Source organism: Mustela nivalis (assembly GCF_964662115.1).
Source record: "Mustela nivalis genome assembly, chromosome: 9".
NCBI classification, from domain to species: Eukaryota; Metazoa; Chordata; class Mammalia; order Carnivora; family Mustelidae; genus Mustela; species Mustela nivalis.
In genome coordinates, this window is record NC_139028.1 from 74,399,525 (window position 1) to 74,426,914 (window position 27,390).

General features: G+C 44.4%; 1 long non-coding RNA gene across 1 annotated transcript; it reads left to right on the forward strand.

The window, feature by feature from the left end:
- On the forward strand, positions 1 to 26,585 carry LOC309841378. The gene is made up of 3 exons (XR_014299097.1): positions 1 to 81; positions 25,729 to 25,799; positions 26,048 to 26,585. It is a non-coding gene; the product is annotated as an uncharacterized lncRNA (long non-coding RNA).
- The last annotated feature ends 805 nt before the right edge of the window (positions 26,586 to 27,390 follow it).

A 27,390-nucleotide genomic window follows, 5' to 3' on the forward strand; every position in this document is an offset into this window, starting at 1 on the left:
TCAGGAGTTTGAAAGAAGGTTGTATTCGGCACCGATGACAAGAGGACCTTCACTGACCTTTAGCAATAGGCACCTGACCAGGTAAGTACCACAACTTACACATCAGTGTGTTGTACAAATAGAAATAAAACCAGGGGTGGCCAGAGTTAAGGAAGTTGAAGACTTTGCTGGTAGAAGGACACAGAGCTCACTGATTATGATTGTCTTGGTCTTCATACGATGAAAGGACAGGCCTTTGGGACCCAGACAGGATCATGGTGGAACACGGCCCAGCATAACGTGCAAGAAATCCATGGAAGAATCCCAAGGATTCCAAGAAAGGTATATAGAACAGAAACAGGGAAAACTGCCAAAGTCACCATGGCTTGTCCTCATGGGGGGGTGGGGGTGGGGGTAGGGAAGAGGTAGCGAACACGGTGACCCATGTGGTTGAGTTAATTGTATACTATGTTTTCCTACTATAAATATATGCTTAAGTTAACAGTTTTGTAATGTAATGTGTGTATAGTTTATCACACAAAGTGGGCTTGGTCATTTTAAACGAATTATTTCGCTGGCATAACCCCTACAGATATTGCCAAGGAGGGGGAGTGAATGAGCAGGTCCCATGTCCATGGAAGTGACCTGGTTCCTACTGTGGGTGGACCAGTTGAGCTAGACGGTGTTTCTGACTGAAGGTGGAGTATGGGTTCCTCTCTCTAAAGTGGAGAACGAAACAATTGCTGGAGGAACCTACCATCTAGATCACTCCTTGAATTTTCTCTTATATTCTCTGCTGTGGTGAAAACTGCAGCCATCCCTATTTGTGGGGGCTTTCGGAATGTGACCCATCCGACCCTGCAGCAACTGGTTGCTTGGTTTTTTAAACATTACTGAAATTTTTGACAAGTGATTTCATGGTTCTTTTATTCCTGTGTGTTAGAGGCAGAATGTTAACTCTGCACTCTAATTTAGATGCACAGAGAAAATATCCTTTATTTTTCTTATATCTACAATGGACTTTCCTGCTTCAAGCCCATAGCTTGAAGCTCTCCATTTCTTCCAGCAACTGGGGAGCAATAAGAAAATGTAAATGTTCTTATTTAAGCATAACTCAATATTAAACCTAAAATTAAAGTTTATTTAGATTAACCTCTTTGGGATAAAATTGCTCAGTCCCTCAGATGAAATTCTTCCTCTGTGTCTTTTGCACCCAAAGATGTGTCCAGATGTATCTGTGAGAGGTGGTGGTGGTTTATGCAACCTCATGGCCATAGGGAAGATTCAGAGTCACATCCCCCTCACCTCCCTTGGGCTCAGCTTAGTCAGGGCCTTCAAGCACCCTCTGGCTGACTCATCCTTGTCTTGGCTCTCATGAGCACGGCAAAGTCTTCTGATGAGATTCCCATTTAGCTTTGGCTTGAGTATTTCCCTTGGTAGCCAGAGTACCAGGATCCCTCATCCTTGCCACGGTGATCCTTCTGGAAAACTCCTCCACTGGACTGTCAGGTATTTCTGAAACCCAAATACCACAATGGGGACAGCAATGACTTGGGCAAATTGAACCATAGGGTCTGCCTCTCCCTGACTGTGCTGGGCCATCGGGGTGAGAGGTTGGTCTCCTGGCTCAGTGTAGACAGCCTGGGAATTAGCCTCCTCCTCCCATTCTTCAGTGGGTTGCAGAACATAGCTTCTAGTCTTTTTGGCTCTCTTAGACTTAGCTAATACATGGCTCTCCTAAGTCCCCCAGGAAGTAACAGGCTAGACAAACAGATTTGTTCTGCTACATCCATATGCTCCTTCTCTCTCCTGCTATTCCCTGGACTAGAAAGTGGAGGGCTTGTGTTTTGCTTCTGCTCCATTTCTTCCAGCATGGAGTGCAGCCGGCTTCCATCTCTTCTCCATCTCTCTGAAATGCTGATACCTAGGGAGAGAGACAAAACAATTTGGAAAACCAAATAAGACAGTAGCCTTAGTTGTAAAGCTATTATCCTGCTACCTAAATTGTGATTGCTGGAACTGATTACTACCTTGGTAATTCTTTTTACATTCTCTCTGTTTCGGTATCTAGTCTTCTGGAAGCATTTTATGATAAGGGTCACGTACTTGGGAAGGTAAGAACAATTTTAAAGAATTCAAAATATGATTAACTCTTCTTAGACCTGCTTCTCTGGAAAGGTCCTTCCACTAGGGCACCCTGCAGACTGTCTGATGAGAATACCTCCAACTAGAAAATGTCTTTGTTCTGGTCAGCCTGAGAAATTTGGTGCCCACAAAGGATGGGATGACAGTGGTTGTAGCTGACCACAAAAGGAGATAAGAACCACTGAGTGGAAAGACAAGAGGGAACGGTACTTCACCCCAAAGGGATCTTTAAAGAAGCTGCAGAAAGCACAGTGCATGAAGAGCTAAAATGGTCCTTATCAAGTAAGAATTACTCACTCCTCTACTCAATAAATAACCAGCTGACCAGCCATCTTCCTTTATTTAATAGATATATTTTAATAACATCTTACCTGGAACTCTCTTCTCCACCTCCCCCAACCTCAACCTTCTCTAAATAGTCATTTTCATGTATTTGGACCGTTTCCACTGCTCTAACTTTCCAAATGTCACCTGCACGAATGAGGCACCCTCTCTCCCCTAGGTGGAAAACTTAGGGAACAGTATGTTGTCCCTTGTCACTCATTAAGCTTTTTGGCAGGAGCCTGGGTTTCTGTAGGGTCCTGGTTTCAGGAAAGTTCACAGCTCAGCAGGGTCGTGTAGTTCGTGCCCATTTTCCATGTTGGGTAGCAGATTCGCAGTGGACCCCTGGAAGAGTGCTTTGTCTTCTAGGACTATGTTTTCATTCATGGCAGTATCTTAGGGGTCAACTTCAAGCACCATTAGCTGGGACTTACTCTCTTCATCTTCCCCATTTCCTCGCAAGATGTTGTCTTGACTGGATGCACGCAGTACCATATCTCCGGGAAATAAGGACACCTGAGACTTGAAACTATAAGGAAAGAGAAAGTCTAATCACTGAGTTCATACATATGTGTGTGGTGTGTCTACTATGTGTAGACACAATGCTCAGCATTGGAAATACATAATGTGCAAGACAAACACAGTCTCCCTTCTCATGGGCTGAGTGGAGCAGACAGCCATTGTCAAGATATTTACTCAAACAAATGTGTGATGTCATAAACACTGTGGGAAAAAAAAATTACAAAGTGCTTTAAGTGGAAAGAGCTGACCTAGCTTGCAGGGGGAGGTGAAATACAAAATTCTGCCTAAGGAGAATGAGTTTTCAGCTGAGATCAAGAGGATGCCAGTTAGGATGGCAAAAATTAACAAGGCAGGAAACAACAAGTATTGGAGAGGATGTGGAGAAAGGGGAACCTCTTATGCTGTTGGTGGGAATGCAAGTTGGTGCGGCCACTTTGGAAAACAGTGTGGAGATTCCTTAAGAAATTAAAAATAGAGCTACTCTATGACCCTGCAATTGCACTACTGAGTATTTACCCCAAACATGGAGATGTAGTGAAAAGAAGGGCCATATGCACCCCAATGTTCATAGCAGAAATGTCCACAATAGCCAAACTGTGGGAAGAGCCAAGATGCCCATCAACAGACAAAAGGATAAGGAAGATGTGGTCCATATTACTATGAAGTATTATGTCTCCATCAGAAAAGATGAATACCAACTTTTGTATCAAAATGGACAGGACTGGAGGAGATTATGCTGAGTGAAATAAGTCAAGCAGAGAAAGTCAATTATCATGTGGTTTCACTTACTTGTGGAGCATAAGGAATAGCATGGAGGACATTAGGAGAAGGAAGGGAAAAGTGAATTGGGGGAAATCAGAGGGGGAGACAAACCATGAGAGACTGTGGACTCTGAGAAATAGACTGAGGGTTTTAGAGAGGAAGGGGATGGGGGGATGGGTGAGCCTGGTGGTGGGTATTTAGGAGGGCACGTACTGCATGGAGCACTGTTGTACATAAAAAATGAATCATGGAACACTACATCAGAAACTAATGACTAACATAACACAGTAAAAAAAAAAAATAATAATAATAATAAAAGGAGGAGGCAGACTTGGGTAGGAGACCAGGAGCTGTGGACAGGACATACAAAAGGCCTGAAACAGGATCAGCGTGGCTTCTTTCAGGGACAGAATGGACATCACTGTTATGGACTAAACCATGTCCCCTCAAAAAGGTATATTGGAAAAAAAAATAAAGCTATGTTGAGGTTGTAATGCCAGGTACCTCAGAATATGACCTTGTTTAGAAATAGCATTGTTGCAGAGAGAGTTAGTTAAGAAGCGGTCATCCTGAAGTACAGGAAGGCCCTGAATGCAGGGGGACTTCTGACCTTAGAAGAAGGTGGTCATGCGAAGACAGAGACCCAGCGAGAGCACCACGTGCTGATGGAAGCCTCTGGAAGCAAAGGAGGGCCAAGCTGCCAGCAAGCCACCAAAATCTAGGCAGAGGGCAAGGAAGGGTTCTCTCACAGGCTAGGGGAGAAGGCTGGCCATGTTTGTGGACGTCCAGCCCCCAGGACTGTGAGACAATGAGGTTCTGTTGGGTAAGGCCACGGCTCTGTGGTACACAGTTACAACAGCCCCGGGGACCTTTCAGAGCCCATGTGGCTGAGCTGTTAAGTGAGCGAGGGAGGAATGTGAGATGAGAGAGAGGAGGAAGGGTCCCATACCCATGTTCAGGAGTCAGAGCTTTAGCCTTAAGGCAGTGGGGCAGTACTGAGGAGGTTACCTGCTGTCATTCAACTCACACCGCTCACACATCCCCGTGGCTGCCGTGTACAAGAATGGAGACAGGCTGAGTTCTCCAGGAGGAGATAGTATGACAGAGCCTTAGCTGACTAGGGCTCAGCCAACCTACTGGAGGGCTCTGCAGTGTTGTCAACAACAGCTGTGCCACCGCTGGCTGAAAGGACCAGGCATTCATACTTCCCACTGTGGCCAGTCACCTGTATGGGATGCTCTGGGAAAGGATGACCCCAGGCAAGGTGGCTGTCTGCAGCTGAGGCACACTCTGCAGGAACCGTGAGAAGCCGTCTGCTCTCTACACACTCCACAGCTGGTCAGTAAGTCTTCCCTTGAAGGGGATCTGAGTTGCGCGTCTTCTCTTCTATCACAAGATATTACAGGGACCCCAGTGATCATAGGTTCCAGGGGAGAACCATGGTGGCTTGAACCTGTGTGGCGGCAATGAAGAGAGAGAACATGGCCTGGTTCAGGGATGGGTTAGTAGATGAAATGCTACAGATTTGAGAGATCGAATGAGGAGAGGATGGAAGCGCTGAGGGGAAGAAGGGAGGCATCAAGAACAGCTCCCAGCTGTCTACCTCTGCCCAAGTAGGGGGATGGTTGGTACCGCTCACCAATGAGGGAGCTCTGGGAGAGATCAAATATGAGGGAGGAGAAGATCGTGCTTTCGGACGTGAAATACTGGTAAATGACCTGAATACTCTAGGAAGTAAAAACCCTGAGAGAAACACACGTGTACACACACGCATGCACACGCGATTTAATTTCAAGAAGAGTCCTGTGTGCTTATGTCTAACTCTTGGAAATGCCATCCCTTGATGCGCACGATGGATTTTACCTTTTTTTGCTGGAACTTGAGTCAGTATCCATAATTTACCTGATAAGCACACCGGAAAGTTTTAGAGCAGAAAGATATCAAAAGGAACTCAGGCCTCTGAGGAGTGAGGACGGGCCCACACACCGCCCAGGAAATAATTAGTCAACACCCCAGCCAGCCGTACCAACCTCAGATGGTATCGCTCACTACTCTGGGACTGAAGCAGCTCCAGAGGTGATGGGGGTAGGTTTGGGAGGTGAGAGAAAGCGGCAGGATGAAAGAATGAAGATTAATTTAGGACTGGGAAGGAGTTTTTACCAGAAAACCACTTTGCAAAGCAGAATCGGCAGACAAGCCCCAGCAGAACTTTCCATCCCATCGAAGTTCGTCAGCTGAGTTGGGCTCTTCTAATTACACTCCGTCCTGCCGCTGGCTGGGACTGCCTCCCAGACCACCCCTCTGAGATGCTGAGTTTTCCATGGATATGTTCATTATCTTTGACTCAGTGAGTCCAGATTTTGAAACTGATCCTAAAGAAAATGTCCAATAAAAGGAAGATGCTGTAGGCATGATGATGTTATCAGCGTATTTTATGATAGTTATATATCAAAACTCCCTTTGTGCCAAGAACGCACATTCACTTTGTGAAAGGTGTCAGCTGTGATCGTCAAGAGAGCTGTGTTGCAACAGAAGATGCTCGCCCCGGGTCTCTTTACTGAGCACCCACCATGAAAGCAGTGATATATCCAAACATAAACGTATGCTTTGGTATGGAAAGTAAACCACAGGGATGATACACAGCCTTTACAAGTTCACAGAGTAAGAAAGATTGCTGAGATCTGAACCTAGGTCTGGTCTTTCTATAAAGCCCAGTAATTCATACATTTAATGAACAAATATTTGTTGAGTCTCTGATATGTGCTAGGAACTTTTTTGGTGATATCATATTCCCTGGAAAGAATAGTAAAAATGCAGCTTTCCTATGCAGATACAACTTCTAATCAAAAGATTGCAGTGAGAAGAGGAAGGCTTTGATGTTTTAGACATGTCTTACATCTAAAACGTGTCTTGCGTCTTATGGTTTTTAGAAACCCAGAGTCTTTTCTATCCTCCATCTGTTTGTAGCCTACCTGCCTTCAAAACTTTGCTCCACCTCCTTTCCCATTTCCTTCAGCTACAACTAGCCTCTCGCTGCACTAGGTCTCTTTGCCACACAGTTCACACTTAATTAGATCTTGCTGGAAGCTGATTGCTGGCACTAGGTATCTACTCTTTGATACATACGGGCTTGCACTTTACTTAGTGTGTGTGTGTGTGTGTGTGTGTGTGTGTGTGTGTGTGTGTGTGTGTGTGTTCTTGCCTATTAGGCAATAAACAGCTCAGTTAATTGAGAATTGTTGAGATTGGGAGTTCTCTTATTGATAGGGCTCATGGTGCTATTGCCTCAGCAAAAATGATTCCCATATCCAAACTAAATAATTTGTGACTTTTTTACATTTTTCAACTCAGCCAGGTCAAGCCCACAAAGACTTAAAATGGACACAGACATTTTTTTTTAAAGAGTTTGTTTATTTATTTGTATGAGAGAGCGAGCCCAAGCAGGAGGAGGAGGAGAGGGAGAGAGAGAAGCAGACTCCCTGCTGAGCAGAGAGACGGACTTGGGGTTTGATCCCAGGATTCCGGGATTATGACCTGAGCCGAAGGTAAATGCTTACCCGAGGCACCAAGGTGCCCCTGACATGGACATTTTAAAGATCTCTCACTTATCTAAACAACCTATGAATAGTTCTATCAGTAAGACTGCATTTGGTTAAGCTGTAGTAGCAAACAACCCCTCAATTGTAGTTGCTCAAAACAACAAAAGGTTGGTTTTTTTTTTTAGGTCAGTGGAGGGATCTGTTATACTTCATATCCACTCAGAGACCTAGGCAATGAAGAGGTCACCTCCGAAAAGTTCCCAGTCTTTAGGGTAAGAGGAAGAAACGGTGGCAAATCTTATACTAGCTTAAAAGATTCCATATTTCATTGGCCCAGGTCAGCTGTATGACCATGCCTGAAATCAAGGGAGAAGGGAAATGTCGCCTCACCCAGTCCCAGAATGTATGGTGAAGAGAACCATGTATTGTGAACCAAAAATATATGGTGAAGAGCACTGATAATTACTATGTTGTTTTTACTATTACTATTGTTATTGTTTCTCCCTTTTTACTTTTTAAATACAAGGAAAGCTCAGATGGTTTAACAACATGTCCAGGGTCCCACATTTAACCACATATGAGCTAGGATTTGAACTGAAGTCAATCTGATAGTGAAATCTATGCTGCTTTCGTGCTACCATCTGTTTCTTTCAGAGCTGCTTTCCAGAAAGGATGCCTTATGTGTTCTTTGGGTTCTGACTAGCCTCACTTAAATTATTCTTCTTAGTAGGGTTCTTAGTTAGCTAGTCTTCAACCTCTGATCCATTTCAGGTATATCCTTACCAGATACGTCCATTTGCTCTTCCATTAGTCCATTCATTCAAAGGGGTCTTACTACCCTTTCTTCGATATAGCAGGTGTTGGTAGTATCAAGGCGGATACTATTTAGTCCTAGCTTTTAAGGGTTTTGTCTTCTACTGGAGCACTCACTAAAAATAGCAAATAATTCCCAAAGCAATGTGACACAGCACTCTAATGAAGACCTGCCCTTTGGAAACAGGCAACTCCCAAAGTGGAATTAGGAAGATGGAAATGGCTCACATGAGAGTCACCATCACTAGAAGTAACCCAAACCAAGTCTGCAAAGAAAAGTTTGCAGAGATTGCAGAACACACAAATTTATCTAAGATGCCTGAGCCTGCCAAGCCCATGAATTTTTTTTTTTTCAAATAAGAACACTGAAAGCTAAACAATGCTATACTACAGTGTGGAACAGGGATGCTAACAGAAAGTAGATGGTTTGATTGAGATTTCTAAAAGGGAGAGATTACTGATGTACCTGTATTATCTGAGATGTAGTGATTTCAGCCATCACAGAGAAATACAGCCTGGGGGAACTGAGCTTGAGAACTACTGATAGGCCCCTTCACAGAAACAGTAAATGGCAATGTTGGGATTTCACCCCAAGGCTGCCTTTCCTAAAAGCCAAACGCCCACACATGTTCCAAGTTGCCACCTGCCACTCCATGAACCACCCTAACCACTAGCTCTCTAGCTGCCCGTAGGCAAGAATGTTGATGGCACTGTCACGGGCCCCGGGAAGACTTTAATCTCATGTTCTCCAAACCCAGCTGCCACCTTGGACCACTTGAAACTAAGATTACATCTATATTAGTGTCTTTCAAGCCACAGCTCTAAATCTTTGAAGATAAGCATTACAGATAAATGTATGCTTCTCCATTTATCAGTCTTTTGAAATCTCCAATTTCGGGAAGAATACGCTGGGTTGTGTGCCCCTTTCTGTCCCCACCCTACCCTTCTCTCAGCCCACAGGCTGCAGGGAGAGGTGCTACATTAACTTCCCAACACTTTGATGACTGAGTAGTTAGTCTTGCTAGGGCCATTTATTAGTATACCCATGGCTCCGTGAGAGTGTGCGTTTCTGGAGGTCCATAGCCAAGTGTTGGACCTTTTTAAAAATTCTTCAGGCTCCCAGAAGAGTCAAGAGAGTTTTTTCATTTGTTTATTTTATTTCTTAAATCAAATGCTGCCATATTATTAAAGCGATCTGCGTCAATGGAGAATGACATGAGCCGTTTGATACCATATGGATAATTTCTAAGGAATCTTCCAACACAAATCTCATTGTAGCGAAAGGGAAATAAAATGGAGAGAGACTCCACTTTAGACCCAAATGGATAATAATGGGGACTGGATATACCCTCCAGCCTGAAACACCTAAGAAAAGATGAAATATGGAAAATGAAAATTGTCAAGATATGGATAGCAGACAAAGAAAGACAGTGGTCCAGAGATACAAGGAACAAACGGTGAGCCCTACAGTTGCCCTTGTTTACTTGAGAGTTTCTAGGCCATAGCTCAAGCAGGGGGATCCCAAGCTAAGCCCAGCTAAGCTGACTCCCTGAGTTGGGAGATGAAGATAGCTAGGATAGGCATCAGGAAAAGTACCAAACAGGAGAAGGCTGCGTCGAGAGAAAGATCCTGGGATCCACATAGAGGGTCTCTCGAGTTTTTAGCAGGGTATGATAAGCACATCATGTGTGAGAGAAACATCAAAGGTCAGAGGAGCATTCAAAAAGATTAAAGAAATAGTTCCTAGTATACATCTAGGGACAGAAATTGTTCTGCTTCCATAAGCCACACAGGGAAAATTCATAATTCATGAGGCATTGAGTAGAATATTCCAGAAGGTCTTGCCTTAGTTATGGAGATTATCCCTAGACTGGATTTTGCTCTGAACCCCTCTAATGAATTATAAAAGCAAGACCTGAAAGGATCAACCTGTTTCCAAGTAACTTAACTGAATCCTAAAACAAAGCTCAAAAATATTCACAGGAATATAAAAATATTCTGCACCCAACACGATAAAATTCACAACATCCAATACAATAGCATTCTCACTCAGATTCCCATCCTGAGTTCTCTCTGTAGACCTCTGCACAAGAAAGATGCTCTCCCCCAGCCTCTGAGGCTGCCATCAGCAGAAATTAAGAGAGCACACTATAGGAACACTTGTTCTCAGTCAGAGGCCTTCCTTCAGCCCTCTGTACCACCATCCTCAGGAGTCCAGAGAGCAGTCAGGAGATCTGTGTGCTCCCAACACCTGCTCTTCCCTACTCCGGTGTGATAATTAATTTTATATGTCAACTTGACGAGATTACAAGATGCCCAGACAGCTGGTCAAACATTACTTCTGGGCGTATCTGTGAGGGTGTTTTCAGAAGAAATTAGCATTTGCTTTTGTAGACTGAGTAGAGCAGATAGCCCTCCCCACCATATCTTGGCTTTATCTAATACCTTGAGAATCTTGAATAGAACAAAAAGGTGGAGAAAAGTTGACATTGCTCTCTGCCTCACTGCTTGAGCTGTACCAGAGATCTGCCTTCAACACTCCTGGTTTTCAGGCCTGCAGACTTAGACTGGGAGCTCTACCATTGGCTTTCTGGCTTTCTTGAGTCTCTAGTCTGCAGACAGCAGATTATGGGCCTTCTCAGCTTCCATAATCAAATGAGTTGATACCTTATAATAAATCTCTTCATGTGTGTGTGCGCACATGTCTGTATGGAGAGACAGATAAAAATAAAATAGGAATATAGCCTATTGGTTCTGTTTCTCTTGAAAAACCCCGGTTCATACAGCTTGCCTGGTTCCAGCATTGCAGCTTTACCTCCATTGTCTGCCTTGAGACCATCAGAACTTATCTTCTATATCAGTCACTGCAGAAGGTCCAAGGAGCCCTGGCAATTGATCATGCCTTTGACTCTCATCCCCATGTGGCTCAGACATCACTTTATTGGTGAGGCCTTCTTCACCATGCTAATTAAAATTGCGATCTCACCTCCTCCACACCCGAGCCCCTTTCTCTATTTTATTCTTTCCCATAGCGCTTCCCACAGTTGAACATATTATGTATTACTTATTGATTTGCCTGCTAGAATATAAGCTCCATAAGGGCAGGGAATTCTTTTTTATTTTTATTTTTTTTTTATTTTTTTGAATTTTATTTTATTTTATTATTATTTTTTTTTATAAACATATATTTTTATCCCCAGGGGTACAGGTCTGTGAATCACCAGGTTTACACACTTCACAGCACTCACCAAAGCACATACCCTCCCCAATGTCCATAATCCCACCCTCTTCTCCTAAACCCCCTCCCCCCAGCAACCCTCAGTTTGTTTTGTGAGATTAAGAGTCACTTATGGTTTGTCTCCCTCCCAATCCCATCATGTTTCATTTATTCTTCTCCTACCCACTTAAGCCTCCATGTTGCATCACCACTTCCTCATATCAGGGAGATCATATGATAGTTGTCTTTCTCTGCTTGACTTATTTCGCTAAGCATGATTCGCTCTAGTTCCATCCATGTTGTCGCAAATGGCAAGATTTCATTTCTTTTGATGGCTGCATAGTATTCCATTGTGTATATATACCACCTCTTCTTGATCCATTCATCTGTTGATGGACATCTAGGTTCTTTCCATAGTTTGGCTATTGTGGACATTGCTGCTATAAACATTCGGGTGCATGTGCCCCTTTGGATCACTACATTTGTATCTTTAGGGTAAATACCCAATAGTGCAATTGCTGGGTCATAGGGCAGTTCTATTTTCAACATTCTGAGGAACCTCCATGCTGTTTTCCAGAGTGGCTGAACCAGCTTGCATTCCCACCAACAATGTAGGAGGGTTCCCCTTTCTCCACATCCTCGCCAGCATCTGTCATTTCCTGACTTGTTGATTTTAGCCATTCTGACTGGTGTGAGGTGATATCTCATTGTGGTTTTGATTTGTATTTCCCTGATGCCGAGTGATATGGAGCACTTTTTCATGTGTCTGTTGGCCATCTGGATGTCTTCTTTGCAGAAATGTCTGTTCATGTCCTCTGCCCATTTCTTGATTGGATTATTTGTTCTTTGGGTGTTGAGTTTGCTAAGTTCTTTATAGATTCTGGACACTAGTCCTTTATCTGATATGTCGTTTGCAAATATCTTCTCCCATTCTGTCAGTTGTCTTTTGATTTTGTTAACTGTTTCCTTTGCTGTGCAAAAGCTTTTGATCTTGATGAAATCCCAATAGTTCATTTTTTCCCTTGCTTCCCTTGCCTTTTGCGTTGTTCCTAGGAAGATGTTGCTGCGGCAGAGGTCGAAGAGGTTGCTGCCTGTGTTCTCCTCAAGGATTTTGATGGATTCCTTTCGCACATTGAGGTCCTTCATCCATTTTGAGTCTATTTTTGTGTGTGGTGTAAGGAAATGGTCCAATTTCATTTTTCTACATGTGGCTGTCCAGTTTTCCCAGCACCATTTATTGAAGAGGCTGTCTTTTTTCCATTGGACATTCTTTCCTGCTTTGTCGAAGATGAGTTGACCATAGATTTGAGGGTCTATTTCTGGGCTCTCTATTCTGTTCCATTGATCTATGTGTCTGTTTTTGTGCCAGTACCATGCTGTCTTGATGATGACAGCTTTGTAATAGAGCTTGAAGTCCGGAATTGTGATGCCACCAACGTTGGCTTTCTTTTTCAATATCCCTTTCGCTATTCGAGGTCTTTTCTGGTTCCATATAAATTTTAGCATTATTTGTTCCATTTCTTTGAAAAAGATGGATGGTACTTTGATAGGAATTGCATTAAATGTGTAGATTGCTTTAGGTAGCATAGACATTTTCACAATATTTATTCTTCCAATCCAGGAGCATGGAACATTTTTCCATTTCTTTGTGTCTTCCTCAATTTCTTTCATGAGTACTTTATAGTTTTCTGAGTATAGATTCTGTGTCTCTTTGGTTAGGTTTATTCCTAGGTATCTTATGGTTTTGGATGCAATTGTAAATGGGATTGACTCCTTAATATCTCTTTCTTCTGTCTTGCTGTTGGTGTAGAGAAATGCAACTGATTTCTGTGCATTGATTTTATATCCTGACACTTTACTGAATTTCTGTATAAGTTCTAGCAGTTTTGGAGTGGAGTCTTTTGGGTTTTCCATATATAGTATCATATCATCTGCGAAGAGTGATAATTTGACTTCTTCTTTGCCGATTTGGATGCCTTTAATTTCCTTTTGTTGTCTGATTGCTGAGGCTAGGACCTCTAGTACTATGTTGAATAGCAGTGGTGATAATAGACATCCCTGCCGTGTTCCTGACCTTAGTGGAAAAGCTTTCAGTTTTTCTCCATTGAGAATGATATTTGCGGTGGGTTTTTCATAGATGGCTTTGATGATATTGAGGTATGTGCCCTCTATCCCTACACTTTGAAGAGTTTTGATCAGGAAGGGATGCTGTACTTTGTCAAATGCTTTTTCAGCATCTATTGAGAGTATCATATGGTTCTTGTTCTTTCTTTTATTGATGTGTTCTATCACATTGACTGATTTGCGGATGTTGAACCAACCTTGCAGCCCTGGAATAAATCCCACTTGGTCGTGGTGAATAATCTTTTTAATGTACTGTTGAATCCTATTGGCTAGTATTTTGTTGAGTATTTTCGCATCTGTGTTCATCAAGGATATCGGTCTATAGCTCTCTTTTTTGGTGGGATCCTTGTCTGGTTTTGGGATCAAGGTGATGCTGGCCTCATAAAATGAGTTTGGAAGTTTTCCTTCCATTTCTATTTTTTGGAACAGTTTCAGGAGAATAGGAATTAGTTCTTCTTTAAATGTTTGGTAGAATTCCCCCGGGAAGCCGTCTGGCCCTGGGCTTTTGTTTGTTTGGAGATTTTTAATGACTGTTTCAATCACCTTACTGGTTATGGGTCTGTTCAGGCTTTCTATTTCTTCCTGGTTCAGTTGTGGTAGTTTATATGTTTCTAGGAATGCATCCATTTCTTCCAGATTGTCAAATTTATTGGCGTAGAGTTGCTCATAGTATGTTCTTATAATAGTTTGTATTTCTTTGGTGTTAGTTGTGATCTCTCCTCTTTCATTCATGATTTTATTTATTTGGGTCCTTTCTCTTTTCTTTTTGATAAGTCGGGCCAGGGGTTTATCAATTTTATTAATTCTTTCAAAGAACCAGCTCCTAGTTTTGTTGATTTGTTCTATTGTTTTTTTGGTTTCTATTTCATTGATTTCTGCTCTGATCTTTATGATTTCTCTTCTCCTGCTGGGCTTAGGGTTTCTTTCTTGTTCTTTCTCCAGCTCCTTTAGGTGTAGGGTTAGGTTGTGTACCTGAGACCTTTCTTGTTTCTTGAGAAAGGCTTGTACCGCTATATATTTTCCTCTCAGGACTGCCTTTGTTGTGTCCCACAGATTTTGAACCGTTGTATTTTCATTATCATTTGTTTCCATGATTTTTTTCAATTCTTCTTTAATTTCCCGGTTGACCCATTCATTCTTTAGAAGGATACTGTTTAGTCTCCATGTATTTGGGTTCTTTCCAAACTTCCTTTTGTGGTTGAGTTCTAGCTTTAGAGCATTGTGGTCTGAAAATATGCAGGGAATGATCCCAATCTTTTGATACTGGTTGAGTCCTGATTTAGGACCGAGGATGTGATCTATTCTGGAGAATGTTCCATGTGCACTAGAGAAGAATGTGTATTCTGTTGCTTTGGGATGAAATATTCTGAATATATCTGTGATGTCCATCTGGTCCAGTGTGTCGTTTAAGGCCTTTATTTCCTTGCTGATCTTTTGCTTGGATGATCTGTCCATTTCAGTGAGGGGAGTGTTAAAGTCCCCTACTATTATTGTATTATTGTTGATGTGTTTCTTTGATTTTGTTATTAATTGGTTTATATAGTTGGCTGCTCCCATGTTGGGGGCATAGATATTTAAAATTGTTAGATCTTCTGGTTGGACAGACCCTTTGAGTATGATATAGTGTCCTTCCTCATCTCTTATTATAGTCTTTGGCTTAAAATCTAATTGATCTGATATAAGGATTGCCACTCCTGCTTTCTTCTGATGTCCATTAGCATGGTAAATTCTTTTCCACCCCCTCACTTTAAATCTGGAGGTGTCTTCGGGCTTAAAATGAGTTTCTTGGAGGCAACATATAGATGGGTTTTGTTTTTTTATCCATTCTGATACCCTGTGTCTTTTGACAGGGGCATTTAGCCCATTCACATTCAGGGTAACTATTGAGAGATATGAATTTAGTGCCATTGTATTGCCTGTAAGGTGACTGTTACTGTATATGGTCGCTGTTCCTTTCTGATCTACCACTTGTAGGCTCTCTCTTTGCTTAGAGGACCCCTTTCAATATTTCCTGTAGAGCTGGTTTGGTATTTGCAAATTCTTTCAGTTGTTGTTTGTCCTGGAAGCTTTTAATCTCTCCTTCTATTTTCAATGATAGCCTAGCTGGATATAGTATTCTGGGCTGCATGTTTTTCTCGTTTAGTGCTCTAAAAATATCATGCCAGCTCTTTCTGGCCTGCCAGGTCTCTGTGGATAAGTCAGCTGCCAATCTAATATTTTTACCATTGTATGTTACAGACTTCTTTTCCCGGGCTGCTTTCAGGATTTTCTCTTTGTCACTGAGACTTGTAAATTTTACTATTAGGTGACGGGGTGTGGGCCTATTCTTATTGATTTTGAGGGGCGTTCTCTGAACCTTCTGAATTTTGATGCTCATTCCCTTTGCCATATTGGGGAAATTCTCCCCAATAATTCTCTCCAGTATACCTTCTGCTCCCCTCTCTCTTTCTTCTTCTTCTGGAATCCCAATTATTCTAATGTTGTTTCGTCTTATGGTGTCACTTATCTCTCGAATTCTCCCCTCGTGGTCCAGTAGCTGTTTGTCCCTCTTTTGCTCAGCTTCTTTATTCTCTGTCATTTGGTCTTCTATATCACTAATTCTTTCTTCTGCCTCATTTATCCTAGCAGTTAGAGCCTCCATTTTTGATTGCACCTCATTAATAGCTTTTTTGATTTCAACTTGGTTAGATTTTAGTTCTTTTATTTCTCCAGAAAGGGCTTTTATATCTCTCGAGAGGGTTTCTCTAATATCTTCCATGCCTTTTTCGAGCCCGGCTAGAACCTTGAGAATTGTCATTCTGAACTCTAGATCTGACATATTACCGATGTCTGTATTGATTAGGTCCCTAGCCTTCGGTACTGCCTCTTGTTCTTTTTTTTGTGTTGAATTTTTACGTCTTGTCATTTTGGCCAGATAAGAGTAAATGAAGGGGCAAGTAAAATACTAAAAGGGTGGCAACAACCCCAGGAAAATATGCTTTAACCAAATTAGAAGAGATCCAAAATCGTGAGTGGGGAGAAAGGGGATAAAAAAAAGGTTCAAAAAGGAAGAAAGAAAAAAAAAAGAACAAAGAAAAGAAAAAAAAAAAGAAAAGAAAAAAAATTTTTTTAAAAAAGAAAACACCTGAGAAAAATGTAAAAAAGAAAAAATACATATATTAGATAAACTAGTAAAAAATCGTTAAAAAAGAAAAAGGTAACAGTTAAAAAAAAAAAATTTACCCGAAGGCGAGAAGAAAAAAAAAAAAAAAAAAACAACAAAAATGAAAAAGAAAAAATTAAATTAACTGCAAGACTAAAAAAAAATCACAGGAAAAAAGCCATGAGTTCCGTGCTTGGCTTTCTCCTCCTCTGGAATTCTGCTGCTCTCCTTGGTATTGAAACCGCACTCCTTGGTAGGTGAACTTGGTCTCGGCTGGATTTCTTGTTGATCTTCTGGGGGAGGGGCCTGTTGTAGTGATTCTCAAGTGTCTTTGCCCCAGGCGGAATTACACCGCCCTTACCCGGGGCCGGGGTGAGTAATCCGCTCGGGTTTGCTTTCAGGAGCTTTTGTTCCCTGAGCGCTTTCCGTAGAGTTCCGGAGGACGGGAATACAAATGGCGGCCTCCTGGTCTCCGGCCCGGAGGAGGCGAGAGCCCAGGGCCGCACTCCTCAGGGCGCCCTCAGAGAACAGCGCCCAGTCACTCCCGTCTGCCTGACCTCCGGCCGCGCTCCGAGCTCACCGAGCCTGCGACCGGTTCAAGGTCACCCCGAGCTGCGAGCTTACTGTCGGCTCTGTCTCTGCAGCCGGCTTTCCCGTTCGAATACCCGCAAGCTCTGCGACACTCAGACACCCCCGATCCTTCTGTGACCCTGCGGGACCTGAGGCCACGCTGACCCCGCGTGGGCTTCGCTCCGGTTTAGCCTCTGGAGCGATGTCCCTCAGCGGAACAGACTTTTAAAAGTCCTGATTTTGTGCGCGGTTGCTCCGCTGCTTGCCGGAGCCAGCCCCTCCCCCCGGGGTCTATCTTCCCGTTGCTTTGGATTCACTTCTCCGCCGGTCCTACCTTTCAGAAAGTGGTTGTTTTTCTGTTTCCAGAATTGCTGTTCTTCTTCTCTTCGATCTGCCGATGGATTTTCAGGTGTTTGCAATCTTTAGATAAGCTACCTAGCTGATCTCCAGCTAGCTGAAGCAGTCTCAGCTTGCTACTTCTCCGCCATCTTGACTCCTCCAGGGCAGGGAATTCTAACTGATCACTGCTGTGTGCCCAGTGTTCAGAACAGCGTCAGGCACTTAGGAAGCAGTTGACAGTTATTTGAGGAATGAGGAGTACACTCTGTGTCAGCCTTTAACTGCTGAGAAATGTGTCTGTATTGCTTCTTCAGAAAATGTGGACCCAAGTTTCTGAATATAAGCTGGCAGTCGGTGGAGCTGTCTTTGAATTGCCACAGGTGCTTTTTGGTCTAACATCTTACAAGATCTCAAGGATCATGTGTCAGCTGCTTCTGAGCACTTAGCCAGATCCACCCACTCCCACCATCCAAGTCTTCTGGAAGACCCAAAAAGCTGGGCAGTCCCAAACAGCAGAGGACATTCTCCCAGATCTATGGCTCCTGCTGTTCCCCGTCTCTGGAAACGGCCTCACTCTTCCCCCAAGGGCTCAGTCCAAACACTAAGAATTCCCTGCAATGTCTCTCTGACCGCTCATATCAGATCCATCTTCAAAACCACTCTGAATTAGAATCTTCTCCACTGTCTCCACCCAGTCCCGCCTGGGGGGGGGGGGCGTGGGGGGAGCTACCCCTGTGCCTCCCCCAAGTAGCTGAGATCTTCTGCTGATAGGGCCGCCCTTGACCCCTGCCATTCATTCCCACAGAGCAGAGATCTTTCTGTTTGCCTCCTTCTCGGGTTTTCAAAGAATATTTTAGTGACTTAGGCAATGGATAAAATGAAGTACTTGATGAAAAGAGCCAGATATAAAATAGAATAAACAGTACTATCCAAATACGAAAATATGTACAGAGAAAAAGGCCTAGAAAAAAACACCTGGGTATTTTTAGTGTAATTAGCTCTGAGTGTTAGAATTATGGTTTGAATTTCCTTCTTTATGCTCTTTAGTATTTTACCAATACTCCGTGATGAGTATGTGCAGTCACTGAAAAAAAAAAAAAAACAAAGCAAAGCAGAATACTGAGTGATCAATGAGGCAGCATTAATGTGGGTCACATTTGTTTAATAGATTTAGAATGTCTAATTTATGAATGTAAGGAAAATTGAACTCAACTCGTTTTTACGGATGTCTTCTTTCATCCCAGTCACTGTGCTAAGCGTTTCCCCCGTGCTTTATTTCCATGAGAAAGGATTTATCCTGGTTTTATAGATGAGAGGATGAGTTCAGAGTAGACTAAGTGGCTTGTCCAAAGTCACTCAGCTAATAAGAGACACGGTATATGCTAAAGCCAGTTCTCCAGATTATAAACCCAGACTCTATTCACTACCCACCATTCTCTTCTCTTCCCCAAACGCTGGGGCCAGGCAGACATGTCTGAAGAATTGCTGGGTCAAAGATGGCAGGAATGAGGTTATTAGCCTACCCAACGGGGCAAAATGGTTTGGCAAAGACACTGACAGTCAGTATAACTCAAATGACTAGAGCCTCATTTCACAGACATACTTGAGCTTGGAACTTACTAGCAATGTGGATTTAATTGTCACCTGCAAATGCAGCATAAAGTTAAACCTTTCCTTGTTCTGCTTCCTTGCACTATAAAAACAGAGCTCACACTCTGGGAGTTGATGAGTCTGGAAAGAAGGGCAGGACTGGACTCTGGCATCGCCACATAAGTCCCGATTTCTTGAGGAGAGAGGGGAAAAGCGGAGAGTTAAGGGAGCCTCTGTGATTTCCCTCGGTGCTCCCAAGAGACTAATCTTTTAAAAATGAAACCCGCTTCCCATTACATTCAGAATAACATCCATATGCCCTATGCCCGCGGACCATCCTTTGTATATAGCTCACCTCCTTTCTTCCTTTTGTCCAGAGCTCTCAGTTCCTGGGCTCCAGGCTCACCAGCCTCTGTGTTTCTGGAACTCCCCAGATCATTATGGTAGGGGCTTTACCCTCCGCACCTGATGCCTCAGGGTTCCTCCCTGGGACCTGCGCTTTTCAAGCTCCCTCTTCTCCTGATTTCAGCTGAAATAAATGTCAGAAGAGAGGCCTTCCCCAGTGACTTCATCTGAAACCCCCCCACTCCCCCATCACAATCTCTCTCTGTGCCCTTAACCCCAATCTTTTATAAGCAGAACTTTTAAATGATATCATTTCAAATGCAAAGAAGGTGCAAAGAATATATGGAAAGAACAGGTAAGTTATGAAGCATAACATAATAAACACTTACAGACCCGCCAACCAATTTAAGATCTAGAATCGTCACAATCCCTGATTCTTTTTTCCCTAGCACTTGTCAAGTATCTAAAACTATATTATGTACTTATTTCTGTATTTATCGTCTGTCATACCTCCTGGAAGGTAAGGTCTGATGCCTGCCTTGTTGATGGCTGTATCCTGGAGCTTAGAACAGTGCCTAGAAAATAAATATTCGAGAATGAACAACGAGGATGAGGCAAAGAAGTCAGAGGACTGGGGTGTCATTATTGCTGCTGGTGGTGGGTGGTCTGTGCTGTCTCAGGCAGAGATCCACGAGCCCGCCAGACACGACTACCCCCACCCACCATTTCTCCAAAGTCTAGTTAATGTGCGGTTAGGTAATGTGAAGTATAATGTCTAGCTACGTAGACAAAAGCAACACCAGGCAAGTCGTTTTGCCATCTTGAGACTCCGTTTCCATCTCTGGTAAAATAGTAATAGCTACTTCCATGTGGCCTGGGTGAGAGCTGTAATACCTGGTGGGGAGGGGCAGGACAGGTCAGGGGAGGGGGTAGGTATAGGGGACGCTCCTGGCAGCAGGCAGCTTCAGACCTGGAGACAGACAGACTGACAGATGCTGGATGAACAGAAATGTGGTGACAGACATCCGGGCCACCCTGGAAGCAGGGGACAGCATCTCCAGCTCCCCAGCGGGCCCACAGCATGGGCTTTAAGCCCAGCGCTGGTGCCTGAGGCAGGGAGTAAGCCCCTGGAGTGGTGAACCAGCTGGGCCTGGGAACTGCCTGCTGACAGATGTGGGGGTCTCTCGGGGGAACATATAGACTCTTGGAGTGAGAGGGGAGGGTACACAGTAACTGAAAAGAAAAATGAAATTGCTTTTATTTTCAGTGACTCAGAGGAAAACAAGTAAAGCCTGTTCCCCCAACACCCCCCCCCCCAAAAGCCAATAAGGATTAAGTCAGTCTGCACTAAAATTACAGCTAGAGGAGCCCAGCCTTAGGACATTCTTCAATGCCTCCTTTTGCCTGGCAAGTTTATTAATCCAACCAGCATTCCCCAAGCAACTAGTACACGCCAGGAGGCCTTCTGCGGGGTCAGGACCAGGAGGGGGTAAGGGCGCAGGCGCAAGAGACGGCTCTCAGTGTTCTCAGGGGGAACAGGGAGCCTGGAGGAAGGGGCGCCCAGCTCTGTGAGGACCGGGAGGAATGTCAGCCTGCAGCCCCCACCACAGGAGGGAGTTCTGCATTGCCCCTTTGCTCCCCATGGAGGGTGGAGGGCAGGAACTGTACGGGCGTGAGGATGGCAGAGAATCATTTTAGAGATGTGGGCAGCGGCCACATGTGAGGGCCTGGGCAAGTGTGTGCTTCAGGTAATCACTGCAGGGAACAACCACCTGCTGCGCCTCCCACCTTCACTCCCCCTGCAGTTGATTATAATACCTCTTTTCCTCTGGGGCAGTGCCCCCCGCCCCCACTGTCAGTGCACGGTCTTCCTCCTGGTTCCCAAGCGGGCCTAGGACTCAGGACGGGCCAACCTGCGTCGTTCATTCTTTCACTCCAAGGGATTGATTTAGAGATGGGCCTACACTCGTGGTGGTCTGGTGAGACCCAGTTCCGGGACTCTGATTGGCTCTGTTAGGAAGAAGTCCTCCTTCCACCTGCTAACCTGTCGCTATGGGACCACCTGAGGGAGATGACCACCTGGAGAGTGAAACCAGCACGAGGGGCAGCAGAGTGAAGACAAGGAGAGATCGGCCATGCTTCCATGTTCTCCCTGCCCATCCCGAGGATCCTGTCAGACTCGCAGTGGAGCAGGTCCTGTACTACTGAAACCACCTCCCAGACAGAAGGGAGGCTTTTCTCCTGCCCTGTCTACAGGAGGGGACTGACCTTCTGAGATTACCCTGAAAACAACCTCATTGGGAAAAATGGGCCATTTGGGAGGGAGTTCCAGTTTCTATAATCATTCATTCATTCTACAAATATTTAATAAGAATCTACTAGATGTCACACTTTGTGATAAGCTTATAATTGTGAGCAAAACAAATACTAGCCCAGTGCTAATGGAGTTTGCAGCCTATTAAAGAGACAGGTGATGAACTATGTATTTAGAATGAATACATAATTAAAAATCATGAAAAGTATCACAAAGGAGAAGTATGAGTAGCTATGAACTGTATTCAGGGGGCACCTGATCTTAGAGGAAGCAGGGTGGATGGGGTAAGGGAAGGTTTTCCTGAGGAACCAACAAATGAAATAGGAGTGAGAAAAGTATAGGAGTTGACTGGGGGAGAGACTGGGGGCAAGGAAGCTTCCAGGCAGAGGGAAGAGAATGCTCAAAGGCCCTGGTGTTCTATCAGCCATCTTGAAAAGCTTCCTCGCCCCCACAGGCCCTCCTGGGGGTCTAGGAATCCAGACTTGGCTTTGCTTGGCCCTTGGATGCAAATGCAGCACATGTAAGAACTTTGCTTTCCTTCTTCATATCTCCATCTCAGGACATTTTCACTTTTTTCTCCCTTAAAGAAAGCCCCTCTGCAAATATCTTGCATTGGTGGTGGTGAGGAGAGCAGAGGCATTGCTAGCCCACCTGAACTACCGTCCTGCAACCTTGAAAATGCCATCCTTCCCCCATCTCTTTCACAGCAAGATGGTTTCAATGGGGCTTATTGAATTATTATAACTTGCTTAAGATTATAATGATGATTCATTGATTTTTTTCCCCTGATTTGGAAATAGCGCTGGATATTTAGTATCAACGTCTTGTCTAAATAATAGGTACACAAAGTTTTAAAAGGCAGAACCCATTTAAGTAGCCCCTACGTGACGCCAAAAGCATAAGCAACAAAAGGAAAAACAGAGAAATTGACTTCATCGCAATTTAAAACTTTGGTGCTACAAACAACACCATCAAGAAAATAAAAAAGACAAGTTATAGAGTGGGAGAAAAATATTTGCAAATCATATATTTAATAATGGGCTTATATCCAAAACACATAAAGAACTCTCCACTCATAATAAAAAGACAAATGACCCAATCTAAAATCGGGCAAAGACATTTCTCTAAGATACACAGATGGCCAATAAGCATATGAAAAGATGTGCAACATCTTTGGTTATTAGTGAAATGCAAATCACAGCTGTAAGGTGATATCTTTTCTCATCTACCAGGATAACTTTAAGCAAAAAGATAGAAATAAGTGTTGGTGAGGGTGTGGACCAATTGGAGCCTCGAACACTGCTGGTGGGAATGTAAAATGGTGCAGCTCCTTCAAAAAACAGTCTGGCAGTTCCTCAGTTAAACACAGAACCAGCAGTTCCCTGCCCTGGTATATACCTAAGTGAAAGGAAAACATAGGTCTACGTAGGACCTTATACTCTAATGTGCATGGTAGCATTTTTCTGAACAGCCAAAATAACCCGACATATCAGGTGGAAATAACCCAATGTCTCTTCACGGGTGATTACCGAGTAAAATTTGCTTTATCTATGAAATGGAGTATTATTTAGCAATAAAAGAAAGGAACTATTGATCTATGCTACAACAAGAACTCAGAAAGCACTATGCTAAGTAAAAGAAGCCAGCCATGAAAGACAATTCCATTTATATGCTTCCATTTACATGGCAATTCCATATATATTTGTTGAGAATAGACAAATCTATGGAGACAGGAAGATTCCTGATTGCTTATGGTGGGTTGATGGGAGGGAATGGAAGTGACTGCTAATGGCTTTTGTGAGGTTTCTTTTAGGAGAAATGAAAACATTCTAAAATTAGATTTTGGTGATGGTTCTACAGCCCTGCGAATAGACTAAAAACCATTGAAGTGTATACTCTCAGTGGGCAAATTTTATAGTACATGAATTTTAATACTTAAAAAAAAAAAAGCCAGCTAGTGATCTGGAGTAGATCAATCAATATCATCAGAGCCTGCTGTCAGAGTAAATTTTACCCAGATCCTGGCATAATCAACAGGTCAGGCAGAGAAAACCCCCTGAGTGGAAAAGTGCAGCTATAATAATAAGAGTGACACTATTCACAGTCATAACCAAAATTGATATGATCTCTATGGCTTTTGCATTTGCTTGATTAAATCCTTTCACTCACTTGAATCACAGGAGGGAGGCGTCAGGTTCAGAGGGTTTAAGGACAGGTAAAATCATCCAGGGAGTAAATGCTGGGGCTGGGAGCAGAGTCCTGGTCCACCTGACCCAAATCTCAGTCACTTCACGAAGCCTGGAAGGACAGAGGCCATGTTCTGTCCTATTACATAGTATCCCCAGTCCCTGGCAGGGGGAATGAATGAATGAATGAGTAAGAAGCTACTTCTCTTTGGACTCTGTGACCAGGTAATACAAAATGTGGCTCCATCCCCTCCTAGAAAAAGAAGACCTAAAAAGATAAGCCAGAGGGTCCATCCTAGGAACACAACTTCACAAAGTACTGGCCAGTAGCCTGGTTTCCAGAAGTCACCCTGACTTGATTCTTTTGGGTACAGAAAACAAGGCAGGAATTTCTCAGAGGTGAATCCTTCCCATTTCTATGGGCCTTGCGTGTGGTCCTCAGCCATGAAGTGCCCTACTGGGATCATCCTCAGTGGCACATGGATTGCCTCAGTCCCACTGTTCACGTGCCGCCATCTTGAATTCCTGATTAGCACTGGCACCCCAGAAAGAGGCTGCATGTCCCAAAGCTGAGACCTTCCCATAGCTAATCTGTGCTGTCTAGAAGCTGGCATGGGGTCTCACACTGGAGGTACAATCTCATACAGGCAGAGGTGTCTTCTCTGATGTCACCTGAATGGGAAAGACAGGAATTTGTCCTTCTGCCAAAGATGGTAAAGGGTCTGGTGGTTGAGTTCAGTTGCTTGGTTTTGTTCCAGGTTGTAGGAGAAGAAGCCAAGATGCTTGGCTTATTGAGTTCCATTTCTCCATGGAGCAGAGGTTCTTTCTTCTAGAAAGAGCCTTGGACATGCAATCACACAAACCTGGATGTCCAACCTTTGCTGGCATTTACCCTAGTGCCCTCTGTGAGCCCAGTTTCCTCACCTACCTGGCAAAAATCTCACAAGGCTGTAGTGGGAGGAGTAAATGACTCACTGCCCACAGCTAATAGGTGGCAGAGCTTGGATTTGAACCCAGGACCCTTGGCTCCACCTCCACCTGTGGTCGAATGAGATGATAGATAGGAAAGGATGTCAAAGCTGCAGGCAGGAGTGCAGGCTCTGGTAATGGGAGAGGCCTCCCCCCCACGGCTGGGAACTAAGAAGGATTGCAGGAGCAGATGAGGTCGTATCTCCCACCAGTCAGAACAGTGTGTGTGCTCTCTGTGCCCTTATGACGGCTTATGGCTTGCAATGGCCCCTACTTCATGGCCTGCCAATGGCCTGGCCTGGGCTGAAGCCCCACATGTACTGGAGATCCAGCCCAACAAGTGGCTGCTCACCCACACCCCCAGCCTGACTCCTTTCGCAGCCTTGTGTCATTGTGTCCAGGCCCTACCCAGAAGGAATGGGGTATGCACCCAGCCAGTCTGGGTTCTCTAGATCTAAAACACACTTTGTTCCTTGGTGACTCCATCTGGAAGGCCATATGGAACTGAATGACTTACTTCCCTTCTCTGAGCTATTAATCAAAGGGATGGCCGCTCCTATCAGCCAGGGATGGGAGGTTTTATGAGGTTGTGGGGTTAGAAGTAAGGACCCAGATTTTGGGGTCAGCTCCCTATTTGATCCTAATTTCCGTGGTTGTTTCTGTGACCTTCAGTCATACCACTTGACCTCTTTCTTCCTCATTTCACATTTTCTATAAAATGTGGCAAGAATACCTTTTCCTGGGGCTGTGAGGACTCCACCAGCTGGTGGGGTGATGTGCTTGTGTGGAGTAGAGGCCCAAGTACCTGGGAGCTTCACTCTCCTGCCTTATTCTGCCTCCTTTCTTGACAGATCCACTCAAAGAAGGAAGTAGATTCACCTTGAGCCTGGGCTGTTTGTTCAGACCTCCTCTGAGTCCTCAGGTGTTTATGGAAGAGGATTAACTCTCTTAGATGACTCTTTGGGGGAGGTGAGGGATGGGGAAATGTTGGGGGTATTGAAGGCAAGGGGAGAAAAGACCAGATGGGGATGTGATAAGGATCATAATAAGCAGTCATAATGATAGAGTGCCTCATTTAATTGAACACTTACTACGTGCCAACATTGTACTTGGAAATGTACATGTATTTCTTAACTGATTCCTCCTCTTATCATCATCTCCATTTGACAGATGAAGCAACCAGCTGACGAATGTCTTGATAAGGCAGGAACTGAGATTTGAAGCTACATGTCACCCCGATACTCTGGGGAAGTGGGGAGGGGATGTACAGCAGGTGGCAACTGAGGCTGGCCTGGAGGTTCCTGCCCTGGGAGCAGCTCAGGGACCTCCCTGGTTTGTGACCCAGCCTGGCTGAGGCAAGAGTCATGCCCAGAGAGCCTGCCTCCCCAGCTCAAATGTGAGTACCTCAAAATCAGGGCCCTATCTGCCTGCTCTCTGGATCTGCCAGCTCCCAGACTGGGGTACAGTCTATGTTTAAAGGAAGCAACAAACACTACAATTTCCCCCCTTTCTTCATGGAGCCCTCCTATGTGAAATGACACCTTTGATGGCACAGAGCTTGTCACAGTCAATAAAGCTTTCCTCATCTATTATCTGGAGACCACCTGCCACCCAGGATTCTCTGCTCCTCCCCACTGATGGCACCCTAAGTGGTCACCTAGTCTGACCACTTCTTCCTTTACGGTTGGACTTCCCTGCTCCTTCCGCTCCTTCCCCACGGCCACCATCTAGACTCAGTTCTCTGTCCCTTCTGTCCATGACGCCTGTGGACCCGCTCTCCTCACTTCCCTTCTTGCCCTGCCCTAAGCCCCGTTTCCAGCCAAGAACCAGAGAGATTTCTCTTCAACAGAACTCCGCTTGTCTCTCTCCTCCCTGCCTTGAGGACAAAGTCTGCCCCTACACTGGGCCTGAGCCCCCACAACACCACCTTTATTTCCCTAGTCCCACTGCCCCTCCCCGCTCCTGCCTGGCCAGGAGTGACCTGCGATGCCACGGGCCCACATTACCTGGCAGGGGAAACAAGGACCTGAAGGCACATTTCATCCCTCCATTGACATCATCGCCTTGCCCGTACCAGCACGTCTGTCCCTCCTGGTGATGTCACCAGCCTGGGCGGCTCCCACCAGGGCTCCAAGGCAGGGGGTGGCGTGAAGAGTACCAGACACCTGGTTTCACTTCAGAGAGATGATTCCAGCGTGGAGGAAGGCGAAGCAAGACTTGGCACAAGGCACAGCGGGGACTGTCCTCAGGCCCCTTGTTTTTGAGCTGCCGCAGAGTCCCCAGAGCCTCCGGAGTAAGAGATGAACATGCAGACTTGGATGGACCACGTCGCTCTTCACTGACATAGCACTTGTTAAATAAAATAAACCAACCTGGTGCTTTCTTCAGGCCAGACACTGCTGTGAGCAGCCTGCATGAATTTATCTGATTTATCTGATGATTTAGCCTCAGGATATCTCATGTTACAGACAAAACACAAAACAAAACCCACAAAAAATCAAAAAACCAGAGGC